The sequence below is a fragment of the Mya arenaria genome, chromosome 2, assembly GCF_026914265.1.
Source record: "Mya arenaria isolate MELC-2E11 chromosome 2, ASM2691426v1".
Taxonomy (NCBI): domain Eukaryota; kingdom Metazoa; phylum Mollusca; class Bivalvia; order Myida; family Myidae; genus Mya; species Mya arenaria.
In genome coordinates this window covers 16,715,454-16,737,520 of record NC_069123.1, presented here as the reverse complement: position 1 = coordinate 16,737,520, position 22,067 = coordinate 16,715,454, and the positions used below count along the sequence as shown (strand labels likewise).

The 22,067-nt window shown below is 34.8% G+C and overlaps 1 protein-coding gene across 1 annotated transcript in view; it reads left to right on the top strand.

Annotated features, from left to right (window-relative positions):
* The first annotated feature begins 615 nt into the window (after positions 1–615).
* Positions 616–22,067, top strand: part of LOC128203041 (myocardin-related transcription factor B-like) — an 84,885-nt gene continuing 63,433 nt past the window's right edge. The window contains 3 exon segments of the mRNA XM_052904292.1: positions 616–685; positions 17,135–17,225; positions 20,971–21,027. The gene's annotated coding sequence lies outside the window, so the exon portion shown is untranslated.

Genomic DNA, 22,067 nt, shown 5'->3' with positions numbered 1-22,067 from the left:
TAACCTTTTAAGCGGGCCCATAAAGTTTGTGGAGAAACATTGACAATTACCTATATGAAAAACATATCAATCTTGTGAATTTTTCCCATGATTTATTTTTGATATGTGCATGTCATGCTCTTTGTTAGAGAAATAGGAAAATAGTTTTCAAGATCTATATTTCGTTCATTTCAAAATATTATCAGTTCCATAAATAATGATCATAGTCGCACCACTACGAAGTTGCGCAATCTTTATGACATTCGGCCACATGGGTCTATGATCTTTTGGTAAATACCTGTTTTATTATGGCAGCTATGTTTTGCAGTGTTATTATTTTTCATGTATGTTTTTGCTTGTTTCTTTGCCCATACCGGACACAAGTAATCAAAAGAAGACGTTACCTATAAATTGTAAAATCTCTCAACCCGGACATATAAACGGAATAAATGGAGAAAAACCCTGCCCGTTTGTGAGAAACTAATTTTAAGACATATCCGTTTGTGGTGTTTGAGCTACAAATACACCCGTACGTGCCTTTGTGTAGCCCCTACCATTCTATTATTTTACATAGTACGTTTGTTTGACCAGCCGTTATGTCTGAATTGAAATTTGACAGATGACGTCACTCATCCGGGCAATTTTAATGGCTGCTTTGAGAAATAAAGCATTTTTATTTCCTGATTACACTGACGCCGATTCGGAGGTTTGTAAATCGCTGTCAACACCTAAATCACAGCTATTTCATCCGAACACATTCTTTCCGTGACATAAATCATATCGAATGCTTATTATTGAGGAATATTCGTGCTTTATAAGGAATTTCTTTAACATTTTTTTAAATGTTTAATATGCATTCATTTCGCAGCCTTTTGCCGTTTGGTTGTTTAATTAAATCATCTGTTTTGAGGGCAATTGGTTAAATACCCATCAAATTTTAATTTAATTACTGTTGGCAGTTCATTTCTGTGACATTATTCATAACATGGTCCTGAAATTGCTGTTGTTTTCAGTATCTTATCTTAAAATGTCTTTCTTTCATATTTTAAGACTTAACACCAAGTCAATTTTATGTGCCATGATATGATTCGACAACATTCCAATATCCAAGGGTGCATAGAATTACCGGAATCTCCCTAACTACCAAAATCCACCGGAATCTACCGGAATCCCCTGAGAAATAACTTAAATTTAAAACTTAATATTGTTTTAGTTTATATAAGTGTTTGGAGGTGTTTTAATTATTTACTACCCATTATATATCATTATGAGCGTATGTACGTACATACTATCTGAAAGGGTACGGGGATTCCGGTAGTTTTCATGTCAGTATACAATGACTATAATGAGTATAAGTCTGTATTTAAGGAATATGGATAAGGATTCCGGTAGTTTACCGCTGATTATGTTATTACCAAGCTACCGGAATCCCCTGTGAATTAGTAAAATAACTAAATTTCAATACTATTTCAAGTATTTTAATGCTTGAATATAGAATGAAGTAAGAGTTTTAATCTAAACGTGACAAGGATTCCGGTAGTTTACCGCTGATTATGTTTTGACCAGGCTACCGGAATCCCCTGTGAATTACTAAAATAACTGAATTTCAATACTATTTCAAGTATGTTAATGCTTGAATATAGAATGAAGTAAGAGTTTTAATCTAAAAGTGACAAGGATTCCGGTAGTTTACCGCTAATTATTATTTCTCAGGGGATTCCGGTAGCTTGGTCAAATCATTATAATCGGCAATCCGACCTGCAAACTACCGGAATCCTTGTCACTTTCTGTATATGGAAATATGATTATAAAGGTGTACCTCGTAGAACAACACATATATTAAAGCTTAAAAATACCCTAAACAACATTTACGTATAGTTTAATTAGATTTGGGTACCAAAAACATTTCAGTAAAGTTTAATTATTATTTCTCAGGGGATTCCGGTAGCTTGGTCAAATCGTTATAATCGGCAATCCGACCTGCAAACTACCGGAATCCTTGTCACTTTCTGTATATGGAAATATGATTATAAAGGTGTACCTCGTAGAACATTACATATATTAAAGCTTAAAAATACCCCAAACAACATTTACGTATAGTTTAAATTAGATTTTGGTACCAAAAACATTTCAGTAAAGTTTAATTATTATTTCTCAGGGGATTCTGGTAGCTTGGTCAAATCGTTATAATTGGCAATCCGACCTGCAAACTACCGGAACCCTTGTCACTTTCTGTATATGGAAATATGATTATAAAGGTATACCTCTTAGTACATAACATATATTAAAGATTAAAAACACCCCAAACAACATTTAAGTATAGTTTAATTATTATTTCTCAGGGGATTCCGGTAGCTTGGTCAAATCATTATAATCGGCAATCCGACCTGCAAAGTACCGGAATCCTTGTCACTTTCTGTATATGGAAATATGATTATAAAGGTATACCTCTTAGTACATAACATATATTAAAGCTTAAAAACACCCCAAACAACAATTAAGTATAGTTTATTTATTATTTCTCAGGGGATTCCGGTAGCTTGGTCAAATCATTATAATCGGCAATCCGACCTGCAAACTACCGGAATCCTTGTCACTTTCTGTATATGGAAATATGATTATAAAGGTATACCTCTTAGTACATTACATATATTAAAGCTTAAAAACATCCCCAAACAACATTTAGGTATAATTTAATCAGATTATGGTAGATTCCGGTGGATTCCGGTAATAAGGGGATTCCGGTAATTCTATGGACCGAATATCCAAAACTGTCATGTCAGAAAACTAGATCTGCCGCCATTTTTAAACCTTGCTTTACCTACTGCTTGTAATATCAAAGACTGAACCAGATCATTGTTAGCGGGCGATTGCTTTTATTCAAGATTTAAAAAACACATTGCTTTTCCCATACAAAGACTGATGGCATTTGATAAGAACTATATTAAAAATTATGTGCCAAATTCATCAACTGGGGTTACACACCACTAATTTTCCATTTGTGGAATGCTTTGTTGTATGGGTCTTTGCATACACGCTTAAGATTCAATAGCAAGTTCTATTATTGAAATTGTATGATTACGCAAATATGCAGCTTATTTTGAGCGATACTGAGTATAGATTTTAATTTAACTTTACTTTGTTGAAAAATGGTGATAGGTAAGACTTGACACCAGGAGTCAGAATTCAAGGCTTTTTCAGAGATGAGAGCTTTCCTTTCATTTTTTTTTTAACAATTTTGTAAATGCTTCATGCTCATTAATTCAAAATATTGGAAGATTGACATTCAATTGAAAAGGATATGATGAATAGTCAAAACAGTGACAAATTTATATCTTGTTTTGTAAAATATCTTTAAAATAATGGCTAACTGATGCAGTGATAATGTTAAAATGCACATGATCCTGGTGGTCCGCTGATTCCAGCACAGGAGAACTGACACTTTCAAAGTTTGGTGAAGATTTTTTTCTTAGTCAAAAGTTCAGTTAAAAGTGTAATACTTTATTTGGTTATTTCACCTTTAATTCTGCAACATCTGGTCGGGTTTAATCTCATGGCGTAGTTAAAAATATGCCAACTTGTAGGTAGGCAAACTGAAATATTAATTTAAACTTTGAATCAGAGAGAAAAACAAAGCAATTCTTAATAAATAAATGTACTATAATAAAGAATACTTCTGGGCTTCCATTACACAAAGTTTGGACGTATATTACTCCCTATAGAAATGGGCTTAAATTTCCAAAATTGATTCCTTGGAAGTTCCTGAAAACTTCCAAATATTCCTTGGCAGTTCAAAATATCGGGTGTCATTGTTTAGTTTATGGTCTCATTTTAATCAGTCTTGAAGTTAGAAGTCAAATGAATTATTTTAATGTAAATTTAACATAATAGTTAAAAATAGTGGAGCAAATTGTAGTTTTTGAGACACTTTAACTTCCACATTTCATTGAAAACCTTTCAATATTGATGGTAAGGAAGTTCATACTTCCAGTTTCAAATTCTTAATGGAAGCCCTGATACAATTTAAGCTGCAGTAGTCATGATGATATGCTCTTGAGCCATTTATGAGATATAGGCGCATATCCATGGAATTCATTTTTGGGATGGGTTAAAGAGGTTTATACAGATTTTGTCGTCTAGTTTTCATATGACAATATACAACGTAGTTCTCTGCGCTCATTGTCAACAATAATAGTGTAATAGGACATCAATAGTGTAGAATATTTGTGCTCATTTTATACTAAAATGCTGCGGGGAAAAAAACACATCAAATTTAACCATTTGTGAAATTGTAAGTGTCAATCATGAATAGAAAATATTATGGATCTCTTTAAACTGTTGACTTTAACCCTTTCCCGCATGATTGTGCCAAATTGCCCCTTTATCTATTCCCGCATGATTGTTCCAAATTGTCCCTTTATCGATTACTGCATGATTGTTCCAAAATGTCCCTCTATCGATTCCCGCATGATTGTTTCAAAATGTGCCATGCTTATTTACGGTCATTTATTAACATATCTGTTGCTTATTTTTTCGCAACAAATGCATTTATGTGTAATATAAACATCAATAATTATATAAATAATGAAAAAAGATGATGTTACTATTCAAGATTTTCGGAAAATTGCGACTAAAAGAGACAGAGGTCAAACACGCCTTAAAAGTTCACAGCGCATGCTTGACACGTGCTTGTCTCGTTTTTTTAATGGAAAATCCCCATACACGTCACTAGCTATTTAAAACTACCAATAATTAATATCATATAAATATATCCTATTGTTGACAGATTTTAATTATAATATTATTACGGAATCACTAAATTTGATTTAAATAGCGATTCTGACTATTAAAAATTTGAGTTGTTCGGCTTGTTGAGGGCAATATCTAGTACGTTCCCAAAGTTTTTAAAACTGTGCCAGTAATAGACCCAGCCTTTTATTTTGATATTTACAATTATTTTATTCAATTCATTTCAAAACAACGGACATGCAAATTTTATTTATGAGAACAATGAATCTGAAATAACATTTGTAGTTTGCCCAATTAAATTGTGTTTATTTTTTAACAATGCATGATTTCTGTGATTTGAATATTTGTTTATTGTCAAAACCTTTTTAGATTAAACTATGATCACTAGATTCGAAATTTAATACACTACAAATACTATATTCATTATTTGAATTTCTAACATTATCTTAACCCATTTCATTCTGAGACCCAGTTAGATATGATACCTTGAATATCTGGGCATTTTTCAATAACTGATAAGCCATCTGACTTTATATGACCATTGTGTTGTATAAACACTAATAACTTCTTTATTATTGATACAAGACCCAATAAAGATTACATATTTGGAAAGGAAATAAAAATCTGCACATGTTTATGTAAGTTTTATTAGCAAATGATTTTAAATAAATTATTATTTGCAAGTTAACCAGGTGATGATGAAAAAAAAACACCAAAAAATAAATATGCACAAATTGAAAGCAAAAAAATCACACATATTTTTTTTCAAATGTCACATAATCCAATGTATGAAAGTTTCTGAATTAATCTATCTTTAAAATACAGAAAGAATTATGCAAATATTTTAAATCTGTAAAAAGTTATAACAGTTTATATCATCCCAAGTCCACTTCGGAGCAAATTGGGCGGGTGGATGTTCATGGCAATGTTGATTGGCATAGCAGTTTGAATCCTCAACCAGTAAGGTCCAGAAGTCTTGCCCCCATAACAGTTTTATTGATAAATGACAGTAGTGCAATAGCCTGGCTTTCTTGGGTCATATTGTTCTTGAATTACGGACACTACGGACCATGGACATTACGGACCAGACATTACGGACCAGATTTAGGGACACTACGGACCAGATTTAGGGACATTACGGACCAGATTTAGGGACATTACGTACCATCTTCGGAAACTTACGGATCATGATTTAAACATATTTTTTTGTTAAATTACTCATTAGTTTTTAAATTGTTAATAAATACTTGAATATGAGTACTCAGTATGACGTTATATCTTCCATATAACTGTGAAAAATCCCGTGAAGTTCGAAAAGTGCAATATAAAATCTTATGAAATTCCAAAAGGTGTTTAATAAGAGACCTATGTATTTATAACAATTATGTGAAAAATAATGAACAAAATTTGAAAGATTGGCAGTTAATAGCAACGGAAGAAATATTTTCCAACAGTTTATTTCCCAAAATAAATCGAGCAGCAATATTTTCCAAAACAGTTTATTTCCCAAAATAAATCGAGCACATATAAGAACATAAACAGTGTTAACATGAATCACGAATAAACAGCACATGTCACAAAAGCAAGCATTCATATCTAAACAGTCCCATATATATGCTTTATATTAAATAAACGATGTGTGTTTGTTGCAATTCTTGCAAACTGATGTTTAAAACTGGCAATTTCTGTTGCCTTAATTAGTGTTTATTAGTTATAATTGTACCCGTAACTATAATCGGCGGTATATTACAAAAGAAACAAACATTATAATGACAACCTTTAATTGGCAATCATAAAAGTGTGAAAACCCATTGTGACGGCGCACCTTCACTGAACCTTTCAATTAAAACAGATGAAACGGAAAACAAACAAATATGACGATCCAAAGTTTATTTCAGAAAGCAATCAATCACAAATGAAAACATTAATATTCACATTTACAAGTATAAGATAAAAACATATTACGTTCATTATTATTCACATTATTATAATATTTTATTACAAATACATTGATGTTTAACATTGGAATTTCATGGGATTTTTCAGTAACATTAAAGATAATTGTCATATTCAAGTATTTATTAACAAATTTAAGACCAATGAGTGAATAAATAATAAAAAAAAATGTTTAAAAACATTATAAATCATGGTCCGTAAGTTTCTAAATCTGGTCTGTTATGTCCCTAAATCTGGTCCGTAATGTCCATGGTCCGTAGTGTCCGTGACCCTTGTTCTTTAGGACCACCATTCTTTGTATTCTCACTTGGAAACCTTGGGGTGATCCTCTTTGTCATTCAATCATTCTAGAACTCCTCAAGATCGTCATAAAAACTCCACCAAATAATGCAAATGTCATAGTTTGTGATTTCTATCGATGTTTTAATATGTCTTCTGTTTGTATCAAACAAATTCACATAAACTTCGTCATTATAATATAACCATCCCAATATCACTATCGTCACTGAAGTCAAAAGTCCCATTCGTTTCAACCAAAATTTGCATCAAAATCGCAATAAAAAGCTTAAATTTAACTCGATTTTTGAGTTTTAAAATGATTTCTTCATTAAAATTTTCTGCGCATCTATCTGCGCATAACATCCGGTCATATAAACCGGAAACAATAGAGTCAAAACGAAAGTAAATAAAGTGAAAGTTCAGTACATCAAAAACTACACCTTTTGGTGTATCCCGCATGTAAAGGGTAACTACACCAAAAGGTGTATCCAGAATGAAATGGGTTAATCAAAAGAAATACTACAAAATATTTAAGTTGTTATGCATAGGTGTCAATGGAAATATAGTATTTAATATGAAATCAATTGAAACATCTTCAATTTTTCACAGGAGTTGTGTTTCTCTATAAATATTCAACCAAATAATTTAGACAACATAATAAAAATTATACCACTGGATTGGAAATTCATTTACCTACAAACTTTATATTGAACTATAATTGATTAAACCAAAAGAAATACTAGAAAAATAAGATAGAAATGCATAGGGGGCAATTTTTCAATATTCTCCAATAACCTCCTATGCAGTAGGGGTACTTATAGGGGCTTATTATCTATTGGCTACTGGTTATCAATGGACTGATAAGCCATGCAGTGGCAGGCCTAATATGGCTGATTTGACATGAGGGAAAGGGTTAAGATTCTTACATTTCTTTTACATTCAACAATACAAATAATATATGTCTTCACTTAATTTATAATGGGGATAAAAACAAGGAAAAGAATTGTAAGGATTTTAAATGAAATTTATCGAAAAAAGACCAAAACAAAATCCTCAAACATTGATTAGTGACTGACAATCGGTGTAGATATGATGGGGGAAATTGTAATGTTCAAAAACAATTTGAATGGCAGGGACAAAAGTTTAATTTTACGATGACAGAACATAAATAGCATCAACGGGAATGAAATCTCTTGAATGGTATAATGGATAACGTATGGCGATCAGACAAGGAACAAAGACCAGGAATATACTGAGCCTGGACGATGAACCTCAGACTTCTTGAACTGAACCTGAACTGAGCTTGTATGACAAACCATTGTTCAGAGCCCGTTCAGATTTACTGACGTGAACCTGTATGACCTACATCAGACTCATTGAACTGACCCTTTATGACCTACATCAAACTCGTTGAACTGACCTTGTATGACCTACATCAGACTCATTGCAGTCATTGGACTGACCCTGTATGTCAGACTTGTTGAACTGAACCTGTATAACCTACATCAGACTCATTGAATTGACCCTGTATGGCCTACATCAGACTCGTTAAACTGAACCTGTATAACCTACATCAGACTCATTGAATTGACCCTGTATGGCCTACATCAGACTCGTTAAACTGAACCTGTATAACCTACATCAGACTCATTGAATTGACCCTGTATGGCCTACATCAGACTCGTTAAACTGAACCTGTATAACCTACATCAGACTCGTTGAACTGACCTTGTATGACCTACATCAGACTCATTGCAGTCATTGGACTGACCCTGTATGTCAGACTTGTTGAACTGAACCTGTATAACCTACATCAGACTCATTGAATTGACCCTGTATGGCCTACATCAGACTCGTTAAACTGAACCTGTATAACCTACATCAGACTCATTGAATTGACCCTGTATGGCCTACATCAGACTCGTTAAACTGAACCTGTATAACCTACATCAGACTCATTGAATTGACCCTGTATGGCCTACATCAGACTCGTTAAACTGAACCTGTATAACCTACATCAGACTCATTGAATTGACCCTGTATGGCCTACATCAGACTCGTTAAACTGAACCTGTATAACCTACATCAGACTCGTTAAACTGAACCTGTATAACCTACATCAGACTTTTTGAACTGAACCTGTATGACAAACTTCAGACTCATTGAACTGAACCTGTATGAAAAATAGCAGACTTGTTGAACTGACCCTGTATGACCTACATCAGACTCATTGAACTGAACCTGTATGACCCAATCAGACTAATTGAATTGACCATACATTATGATGTGCATCAGACTCAAACTGACCCTGTATGATGTACATCAGACACAAACTGTAACCCATTTTTCTTTCACGCTCGGCCTATAATCGCGCGCAAGTACGCTTTGACCTAACATAAGCTCCCTAAATGTTTGTTTTCCTGCTAATGACAATTTCATTTGTTTGTCTTGAACACATTGCTTTGTGTCCGGCTTGAGCAAATCGAGCCTAGTCCTAATTTTTCGACTGAAAAATAGTTTTGACCGTGTTTCGTTTGTTGTGGAATGCACAGCTGTGCGGTATGATAATAGAAAATTACTGAGTTTCAAGCCGAAATCGTCAGTTTCGCCATCCATAGCTCGCATAGCAGATTTAAATGTAGCATTGACTCTTTCAACGAGACCATTTGTTGATGGTTTTGCCGGGGCTGTTTTGATATGCATTATGCCATTACTTTGCATGAATTTTGCAAAACTATCAGAAATGAATTGAGGTCCATTGTCTGTAACGCATTGTTTCGGAAGACCGTATCTTGAGAATATAATTCGCAATTCATTTATCGTGCGTTCGGCAGTAGTCGATTTCATTTCTATAACTTCTGGCCATTTGCTATGTGCATCGACAATTACCATAAACATTCGTCCTAAAAATGGGCCAGCAAAATCGACACGTATTCGTTCCCAGCTGGAACTCGGCCATTCCCACGGATGTAGGTAAACATGTGCTGGCTGTCTTTGTTCCATCTGACACCCATTACATCTTTTGACCAGAGATTCAATGTCACTATCAATACCGGGCCACCTTATGTAACTTCTAGCCAGTCCTTTCATTTTGACAATCCCAGGATGCCCTGAATGAACTGTGTCTAATACCTTAGACCGTAATTTGATTGGAATTACTACCCGGTTTCCCCACATCAAACAACCATGATGAATTGCGAGTTCATTCCTACGCGAGAAATAGCTTTTCAACAGAGGGTCCTTAAGCTTTTCGTCCCAGCCGTTTTCTACATAACTGAAAACACGCGATAACAAAAGCTCGCGCTGAGTTTCTCTGCGAATCTGAGAACTTGTGACCGGTAACTGATCAATTTGAGAGGTGTAAACCACTTCTTCAATATCATTGTCATAATTTTCGGCGGTGTGCGGCGCCTGCAATCTAGACAAGCCATCTACATGTACGTTCGTATGTTGCTTAGTATTCTTGTACTCAACATCGTAATGAAATCCCAACAAGTATAACGCATATCTTTGAACACGTGCCGCGGTGGTAACCGGTATGCATTTACCAGGGTTAAAAATCGAAGTGAGCGGCTGGCAATCTGTCACTAGAGTGAAATGTCTGCCATACAAATACGTGTAAAAACGTTTTACTGCCCAGTAAATCCCTACCGCTTCTTTGTCTATTTGCGCATACTTACGTTCCGTCTTTGTCAAGGAACGCGACACGAATGCTATTGGCCTTTCGGAGCCCTCCGGCATAACATGTGACAATATACCGGAAATACGGACAGGGGATGCATCCGTTGCGAGCCGTACCGGAAGTTCCGGATTGTAATGTGTTAGCACGGGCTCTGATGTGATCAAGCGCTTCGAATCATTAAACGCCCTGTCACATTCATCTGACCATTTATACTTTTGATTTTTTTGGAGAAGTGCGTTTAACGGACTTACAACGGTTGCAAGATTTGGCAGAAATTTGTGATAGTAGTTTAAAACCCCAAGATAAGCCCTCATTGAAGTTACATCATGTGGTACAGGTGTGTCGAGCACCGACTGAATCTTGTCATTACATTTCCAAAATCCTATTTTATCAATGTCATGACCACAATATGTAACCTTGTCCTGAAAGAATTGACACTTATCTTTGTTAACTTTTAATCCATAATCACTCAAGCGTGATAACACTTTTTCAAGGTTTTCGTAGTGCGATTGATCACTGTCCCCTGTGACAATCATGTCATCCAGTATACACTGTACTCCCGGAATTCCCTGAAGTATTGTGTCCATTGTGCGCTGCCATATCGCTGGAAGTGAGGAAATGCCATACACAGACCGGTTATAGCGGTATAGTCCCCGATGTGTATTGATTGTCAGTAACTCCTTGCTGTCGTCGTTGACCTCCAAGTGTAGGTACGCCTGGCGTAAATCCAGATTCGTGAATTTTTGTCCCTGTGACAGATTAGCGAAAATGGCATCAACACTTAGAAGTGGATACTTGTCAACCTTCAGCGCCTGGTTGACCGTGACCTTGAAATCTCCGCAAATCCTGACATCTCCCGTTGATTTCAAAACAGGTACGATTGGTGTAGCCCATTCGCTGGTATTTACTTTCGTTATTATCCCTTGTCTTTCAAGGTTGTCAAGTTCTTTCTCGATTTTTGGTTTCATTGAAAACGGAACCGACCTTGCCTTCATGAACTTGGGTGTGGCATCGTCTTTCAGCGTTAATTTTGCACTGAAGCCTTTAGCGTGACCAATACCGTCGCTGAATACAGACTCATATCTATTCATCATATTCGCAAAACGATTTTTTTGTGATTCAATGTTATTGACGTGCATAACGCTAGTCCAGTCAACATTAATCTCACTCAACCAGTCTCTCCCAAATAAGGATGGTTTGTTGCCTTTCACTACACAAAGCCTTAAATTCTTCGTTTGGTTGTTGTAGTCAACACTCACTACTGCAGATCCTACTTGCTGTATTGTTTCCCCAGAATATGAGTGTAGTTTACAGTAGGGTTTTTCCAGTTTGATATTTCCAAACAATTGTTTTATGTTTTGTTCTGAAATAATGGTAACTGCAGACCCAGTGTCTAGTTCCATTTCAACCTGTTTTTCATTGATGACAGGATATAGAAGAATTCTCGATGTTCTTTCGCTGGTCACTTTGTTTATGACATACACACTGTCATTTTTCGTTTCGTCAATTACGTTCACATTTCTGGGGTTTGGACAGACAGTCTTAATGTGTCCCTTTTCACTGCAACTATGGCAAATTGCATTCTTTAGTCTACACTTGTCAGATTGGTGGTTTGATTTACCACAATGTATGCACCGTGTATTGGAATATTTCCCTTTTTGTTGTGGCTTCAATGTCACGTCTTTACGGTATTGTCGTTTACTCGGTGGCTTCTTTCCTATTTTGTTTACATTTGAACTTCCTGATGCCGTATAATGTAATTCAGCTGCGTCTTTGCAAGCTGTTTCCATCGCAGTGGCGATTTCAATTGCTTTTTTCAAGCTTAAGTCAGCCGTTGACAATAGCTTACGTTGTGTCGCTTCATCCTTCAACCCACAGACAAACCTATCACGTAATGTGTTTTCGAGATTATCATTGAATTCACAATGTTCTGCTAATCTCCTTATAGCGGCTGTGAAATCACAAATAGATTCACCTGTCGCCTGATTACGTTTATGAAAACGGAACCGTTCCGCAATCACCAGAGGTTTGGGACATAACTGTGTCTTCAATAATTGACAAAGTTCCTGGTACGTCTTTTCTGCTGGCTTTTGGGGTGACGTTAAGTTTCTCAACAATGCATACGTCTTCTCCCCCAACAGAGTTAATAAAGCGGCAACCTTTTTCTCATCCCCAATACTATTTACTACAAAGTACATCTCTAAACGCTCCTCTTATGAAATCCATGATTCACTGTCACTGTTGAATGCGTTTAAAGTTCCAATTAAACCTGAGTTCGCCATCTTAATTATTATCCAGAATTTCACGCACAAATGGATAAAATTCCCGAAATAATAGTACGTTTTAGTTAAACATCCTCGTCGCCAATATGTTGTGTTTACAACAAGAAATAACAACAGTTTTACGGTTTATTGACAGTCATTGAGAACTAAACTACTGTGATAGCATGCAGCATGTAGTAGTACAGAGGCGTGGCTTATCAGCAAGAGGTGTCGCTATTGGCTGAAGTTAAATACACAACAACCATGACTGTATGATGTGCATCAGACACAAACTGACCATGTATGACCTGCATCAGACTCAAACTGACCCTGTATGATGTGCATCAGACTCAAACTGACCCTGTATGATGTGCATCAGACTCAAACTGACCCTGTATGATGTGCATCAGACTCAAACTGACCATGTATGATGTGCATCAGACTCAAACTGACCATGTATGATGTGCATCAGACTCAAACTGACCATGTATGATGTGCATCAGACGTAAACTGACCCTGTATGATGTGCATCAGACTCAAACTGACCCTGTATGATGTGCATCAGACACAAACTGACCATGTATGACCTACATCAGACTCAAATTGACCCTGTATGACGTGTATCAGACTCAACCTGACCCTGTATGACGTGCATCAGACTCAAACTGGCCCTGTATGATGTGCGTCAGACTCAAACTGGCCCTGTATGATATGTGCGTCAGACTCAAACTGACCCTGTATGATGTGCGTCAGACTCAAACTGACCTGTATGATGTGCGTCAGACTCAAACTGACCCTGTATGATGTGCGTCAGACTCAAACTGACCATGTATGATGTGCGTCAGACTCAAACTGAACCTGTATGATGTGCGTCAGACTCAAACTGACCCTGTTTGACGTGCATCAGACTCAAGTTGACCATGTATGATGTGCATCAGACTCAAACTGACCCTGTATGATGTGCATCAGACTTGTTGAACTTAACATGTACAATAGTGTTGGGAATCGGACAGAAAAATTACTATCGATAATCGGTTCATGAAACCGATCAATGATCGATTATAAATTGATTTAATCATTATTTAATAATCTTTGATCATCATATTTAAGGCATACAGATTCAGTACATGCACCAGTTTTAAGCACCAATGTTTCCTTACAATAGTGTTTGTTCATTTCTTTGTATAAATTACATTATTTATTCAGAACGGAACTATCCTTTAGTGTTTACAAGTTACTATTAAAGAACACGAGACCACAGGCTCTAATTTTTACCTTACATTTAGAAGTGTATACATGTGCAAAATAAATACAAAGAATAATATCGATTTCTTTTTAATAATTAGTCAGTAACAAGTACAACACGCAGGTAAATATTCTATATGTTTTACAAGAACAGTTTCTTTCAGAAAACTGAGAAAACTAAATTATTACATGGTGTAAAAAAGTAAACGGTTAAATGTTTTAAAAATCAATTTTAACCCATATAAGTCTAACCACACCCTTACAATCCCATTTTCTCTTTTTTACCAAGCTATGTTACACTAGGTTGACTCAATCTCAGTCCAGTTTATCTGGGTGGCGTAGGATTCTCCTTTTGGCAGTTTTATACACCCAGATATGATCTCTTGGAAAAACTACATGTATATATATATATATATTACTTTATTACACTTTTATGGCATTTTGATAAAAATGCCCTTTTTTCATTCAATCAACGCGTTTGTTTTTGCCTCCGTCCATACTAGTTCACCTTAGACTGATTTCGTTCTACCTATCCTTGGTCAATATATAAAAACCACAAACATGAGAAGTTGAGAACCAATCTGTTAGCAGTTAAATTACAAAGAAAATATGTAATAAGGTACTGTAGTGACTTACTGACTTGAAAAGAATATGATTAGATAACATAGTAACACCTTAACATTTCAACATTAAGTAGCATAAACCAGAAACAAAACATTTTTGCATGACAAAATCTTTGCTGGTAGTCGGTAGCGGTTACGTCCCTTGTTTCTATAATCAATTGTTTAAATTTCACTATCGATTGTCGCCGACGTAAGCCTTTCCGATCAATTGTCGATTATAATCGATCAATGGACACAACACTAATATTCAACGTACATCAGACTCATTGAACTGACCCTGTATGACATACTTCAATCTTGCCTCATTTTGTGATCACCTTGCAGTATGTTGTTGAATATCTAATGCAATATAATTGTCACTTATAGTGCACAGACATAATTTCTTTGATCAGTTTATTATCATTTAACGATTTCCACCACTTCACCGGCCATCTAAACTACATTGTTATTGCACTGATAATTATGTAAGATCCATCATTATTTCATTAGTATTCATTAATACAGCTGGACACTCTTAAGTTTTGTCGACAGATGGGTGAATCTTCTATATATATTTAAGCATACAACTGCATCTATTACATGTGATATTTTGTTTATATATTGACAGTAAAGTTCTTTGAATTAAACCAGTAATGATTTCTATTGCTTTAATTTTAAATTGGATATTTCATTTTGTGTTGGAACATACAAAAAGAGGAGTACTGAGGTAGGAGAATGTTTGTAAAGTAAACATAAATGTATGGTTTGGATGATAATGACAATTTGGTGAACGAAATGGTAGGAGAACTGATTTTTAAAAGAATACAATGTTGGTTTGTGTCAGCATTTGCAGTGGTATAATGCGAGTTGGTCTTTTATTTAGATTAAAAGGTGAAAATAACTTTTAAATAAAAGGTGAAAATAACTTTTAAATAATATATTTTCACTGTTTTGAATTTTTGGTCCAATCTGTTGTCCAAATTAAAAGTTGAGGATAAGTGAAATATAAACAAAATATCAGCTGAATTTAACTTCGGCATGGAAGTAAAGCTACACTTCTAACTCGTAAGCTAAGAAATTGTTTTTATAAATTCTCTGTCAAAAAAGTTATTTAGAAATTAACGTTACTATCTTGTTTGTTTACATCAGCTGTGACCCGTGGTTACCCATGTGAGAACTGCTTTGAAGGCAATGATACCATGTCCAAAATGATGTGATGTTCGCATACTATGTGAATTATGTCTGTTTCATGCACAATTAAGGCATATCATGATTTTTGTTTAATTTTTTTGTGTTGGTGTTTTATTATATAGCTTTATTTGTGGCCATTATTGAATATATTCAACATACTGGCATTCAATATATGAAACACTCATAAACATAAGAGGTTCATCTCATAATAAAGGGCCTTTTCACCTTCTTTAGCAGACAATTTCAGCTACTTAAAAAAAAGTATACTTTTCAAAGAAAAACTAGACTTTCGTTTCCCAAAAATTATATGAAAGGATGCGTTAAAAAATCATTTCATGGGTTTGGTGTCTGTTTCTTATTTTATGTCAATCTTCCATCAATTTGAAAAAATATTATGTGGTAAATCTTTCCAATTTTAAGTGTTTACGCATTTAAATTTCCCCAAAATAAAAATAGAGGCCTCTTCCAGAATTTCACTGAAAAAGCCCTGTTTATCAACAGACATACCACTTTTTAAAATCAATATTTCTGAGTAATAATGATCATTTTTGAAAGTAATGTTTCAGTTAAGATAAAGTTTATTTGATTTTTCAAGCAATTTTGTAACTCTGAAATGATATTGAACTAAAACTCTGATCTTGGGATATTTTGTGGTATGCAAGTCGAGACAGCCTCCTTTACAATTACTGTACACAGATCATAATGTGGCATACCACATAACTGTGGCTGAAGTTTTTTATGGGGTAATTTGAAATTTACTGAGAAAGTACATTAACGTTTTTCATGTTTTGACATTGTTGTCTTAAAGTTGCAAAAAAGGATGAATAAATGTCGAAAACAATGGTTCTTATGGAGGATACTGAGTTAAATTTGATGGAAAGGTGCAGAAAACACGTTTTTTCTACCTTGTAAGACATTAGTAGATCACAGTTAATATTTTAGCTCTCACCAAACATTTAATATTTTTGCATTTTCAGCTATTAAATACATGGCTACAATCTTGTTATCAGTTATTTAGTAAGTAGTTTAAAGTTTATCACTCAAAATTCATATTTGTTATACATGTGAATGTATGGAGTGTCACTTTAAGGATTAAAATTCAAAGGTGTTTTGAAAATTACCATTAATTTGTACTTGTTAAAACACATAGATGTGATAGTGGTTTACAGGTATATTATTGTCTATTTCAGAGTTGTGGATGTGGAAAACCCGAAGATAGATAACTCCTTGTCTGTGTTGCTGAATCCAAGTTTAAGCAGTTACTTGACTTCAGCTGTAAAGGTAAGTAGATGAGAATTCCTGTGGGCTGAGGGACTTATACTCCTATAGCATGGCTATTTACACATTCATAGCATGGACATTGGACACACAAAACATGACCACACAGACTATGAACACAGAAATGATTATTTTCCACCACCTCTTTTCTAGCTGAAATTATATAGGGGATAATTGTTGTTTTTTTCAATGTAAGATCGTAATATATTTCAGTGAATTAGCACAAAAGATATATTTTACGAGTGAAATATTTACTTTTGGTGTTCACTAGGGAAATATATTGTGATCTTATGTTGCAACAAACAATTCTTCTTTTTATTATATTCCTAAAAAGGATTTTAAATGACAGTTTATTTTAATTTTTTTTTTCAGAAAAGCTCGCCAAATTATTTGCAAACATAATTTCAATGGAAATGACGTAGTTGAATTTGTGTTCCAGCTCTGTGCCCGTTGACATTTGATTTGGAATTGAGAGTGGTTTAATATTAATGATGAATCTCTATAAACCACACAAAGCATATAATAAAAAGGCATCTCATGGCAATAAATCCCCCTTGTCAAAAACATTAATGCTTAAATTACTCTGCTAAAGGACATAGGCGACATCCCACATTTTTGCAAAATACCCCGTTATGACGGATGACCATCTGACTAGTCAGTGTGTACTTCATTGATACCACATGTTTGTTTTTCCAAGGTCTTGCTTTGACCACAACTGCTTTTAATTTGCTATCCTTGGCTGACCTGACAGCCTGAACTGACATCAAAAATGGTCTGCTCTTGAATGAGATACTGGGAAGTGTTTCAACTGACGGAGAGTCGGTACTTTAGGCTGATTTCCCCACAGAACACTCCGTCAGGGACAGTGGTACCTATGTACTTCTGTGTGTTAATAGGTTATGGTAATTGAAGACACACTTTCTTGGCTTTCTCTTCTCTGTCAGCCAAATATTGTGAAATGATATATTCCCAGCTTGTACATACAGGCAGGAATTGTTGATCTCTCTGCTGTGATGGATGTCTGTTTAATCTATTCTGACTGTTCATCTGATCCCATTGGCAATGTTAAGTTATGACCTCTTCACTTCCTAGCTTCATATTTATTATCCATGAAAGCATTGATATCATCAGTACTTATCAGCAGTTCATAATTAATAAGATTCGTACTGAAATCATATCTCTGTCTTAGCTGCAATTTCACTGCATTTTCAGTATATTTTCTTTAGTACCTTATTTTCCCTAATAGATGTGTCTGGAGTTTGACAAAATTAACTCCCTGTGTATTTATTAATATTAGCCAAAAATGAGGTTGTATATATATTAGTATTGTGTAACCTACTCTTGTAAAATAGGGTAATGTGTTGTATAAGGTGCGAAGAAAACAATATGGCAGCCTATACATTGTTGTTTTTTGGATATGAGTACACAGTCAAATTAAAATAACCCTGCACTTCTATCAGTGTATTTGCGTCTACATAAATAAATATATCTTTTTTTCGTTATAATTTTCTTTTTATAATTGAGTAATATGTAAGTCACATAATGTAAGTCAAACAATTGATTTATCTGTATAATAGGAATCCTTCAGACAGTCACTTCAAGTTGTCACGCTGAAAAACATCACCATCAAAATAGAGCCCAGCTTTCAAGCATAATGTTTTATTGTGTTGTGTTTTATTGGCTTTGTTTGGTAAGCACTCCCATTAGAATTTAGAGTCTTGGTTGACAATTTTTAATGACAAAAAGCAACAACTTGTGCCTTTAAGCAGAGCTGATATTGAGGTAGAGTTCATACATGCCATATTCCCCGGCAGGGGGAAAAATCCCCCGGAATTTCGATCTATCCCCCAGTCTCCCGGTGGGAGATAAAAATCCCCCGGAATTTAAAAAAAAATATATATATTTTTTTTTATTTTTTTAGATTTTACATCAGGCAATAATGACAAATTGAAACCACAGTATGTGAGTGAAACTGAATGTAAAGAAAAAACTCCGCAAGGGTGAAATGCCTGTTTAAAAAAGGTTTGATAAATGCCAAAAGGAAACCTTAACAACGAGTGATCAATTTGAAGTAATGATCAAAGGCAAAGAAATAAGAAATATTACTATTTTGGAAAAGGAAGAAATTAATAATATTCATTCCATTCTCTTAGTGTCTGAACGTCATCATAGCTGATAGTATTAAGCAGATTTTTATGCCCCGAAGGTGGGCATATTAAAATCGCACCGTCTGTCCGTCCGTCCGTGTGTCCGGCTCAATAACTAGTGTCCGGGCTGTAACTTTCCCTTGTATAGACAGATTTTAAAATAACTTGCCACATGTGTTCCACATACCAAGACGATGTGTCGCGTGCAAGACCCGTGTCCCTACCTCTAAGGTCAAGGTCACACTTAGTGTTTATTTACAATGGAGTGCTGCATATAGGACATAATAGTATAGGTTGTCATGTCCGGGCTGTAACTTTCCCTTGTATGGACAGATTTTAAAATAACTTGCCACATGTGTTCCACATACCAAGACGACGTGTCGCGTGCAAGACCCGTGTCCCTACCTCTAAGGTCAAGGTCATACATAGTGTTTATTCACAATGGAGTGCTGCATATAGGACATAATAGTATAGGTTGTCGTGTCCGGGCTGTAACTTTCCTTTGTATGGACAGATTTTAAAATAACTTGCCACATGTGCTCCACATACCAAGACGACGTGTCGCGTGCAAGACCCGTGTCCCTACCTCTAAGGTCATGGTCACACTTAGTGTTTATTCACAATGGAATGCTGCATATATAAGGACATAGAGTATAGGTTGTCGTGTCCAGGCTGTAACTTTCTCTTGTATGGACAGATTTAAAAATGACTTGCCACTTGTTTTAAAAGACTTTGGAGCAAGGTAAATTTTATTTACAGTATATTACAGTATGACATGACAGTGTATCATAAGAATTTGATAAATCATGACTTAAAATAACTCTGTATAATAAAAAAAGTTAGAGGTTTTCATAGCAAAATATATGTGAATAAATTTTTTCGTACTTGCGTCTAAAAATACTTTGAAATTTCGCCAACTTAAACCTGCTTAAAAAAATCCCTCTGAATTTTCAGCCTTTCTGAACAAATTCCCCTTAATGCATGGTCTGCAGAAAATATGGCATGTATGAGAGTTTAAATGCGGAATTTCTCCGCTTTCTGTTCTTGTCCTGGGCAAATTTCTCGAAACTTCTAAAGTCTGTTATAACACGATTATGCTAAGCTCACTTTTTTTGTTCCTCTATAATTTGTGACAAATTTACTATTTTGGAAGTTTTTAGAGGGTTTATTGAAGCTATCTGTCTGATAATCAAGTAAAAATATTAATTTTTTATCAGTCAGGTGAAAGTAAGAAATATTGATAATCAAAATAAGCTACTTTAGTCTGTTTAGCTTAAGATGTTTCGAGAAATCAGGGACTGGTTGAATCAGATGTGTTGCATTGTCACAACCTGTTTCCTATCACAATCCGCTGATTGCACTTCCTGTCATTGTTTCACAGGAAGTTCGTCTCAAGGTCCTCTCCTTGATGTTATTTGTTCGTACATAATTGTCTGAACTTGAATGTAGATTCTCAGCTACTTATTTTTGCTCTGATTTGACCAGACTTTGCATACTATTCGGAAGACGTGCCAAAGGCTATTGCTTGTCAGTATAAAACAATTATCTACCAATTTTTGCCAAAAAATCTACCAAAACCTATATATTCTTTTTTATTTCAGTAAAATCAAGTTCAACAACAAGTTCCGCCTATGGCCATCTTTGATACATTTAAAGAGGTAAGAAAATTGTTAAACACAAATATGTAGACTAGTGTTATAGCTGCACTCTCACAGATTTACCATTTTTACAAGTATTTTAATTTTTTGTCTTGGAATGAGCATTTTGCATAAATATCTGCAAACCTGTGATAAAGGACTGCTGACAAAAGATCAGATCGCAGATTTTCGTATTTCCCTTCCAAAACTAATGTTTTATGGCTAAAACCGTTACGCGGTTTAAGAAAAATGCATAAAACATCTATTATTGAATTTAAATATAAAAATCTGCAATCTTATGTTTTGTCAACAGTCTTATATAACTGGTTTACATGCTTTTCCGCATAAATTGGCTTGTTCCAAGACATAAAATAAAAAAGTTGTCATAACATTCAGTCTGTGAGAGTGCAGCTTTAAGATGATTACCTGAAGATAATGCATTTGTACAGGAAGCTTCCAAAAAATAGTAATGTCTGTTGAAATGTGACAGGGACTTTCGTCACCTTCAGACCTGCTGAGAGAATTGTGGCTGCTTTCATTTTGATGGTGTTTTGTTAAAGGATTCCAAGTACGGTTTTTTGTTTGTGAATGGAGGTAACTCTGTTGTGGAAGATGTGACCTGACAGTAGGCCGTGCCTGGCATTGATTTATTATACCAACAACTTGAAAATGATGGGATCTTCACCAAATTTTCTTATCTAATTACCTCAGGATTACTCTTGTAATCTGGAATTCGGGCTAGCTGCTAGTACCATGATGCACTCATCATTGTGGTTATGATGAATTTAATGCATCCTAGATAAAATAAAAAAAGGTGCATCAAGCCTATGAAAATAAATTCTACCAATGAAACTAATAAACCACTTTTTGTATATTTTGAAATGTCATTAAGTTTTTGTTTTTGTATCCCTTTTGAGTCATTTCAAGTTATTCTTGATTATAATGTAAGGTTTGAATTGTTTGATGATGAAGTATGAGTGAATCTTTTTTGAATGATTGGTTTTAAGCTTCAGTAAAGAAACAGTAAACATGCATAATTGTTTTGAGCTTAGTGTTGAAGG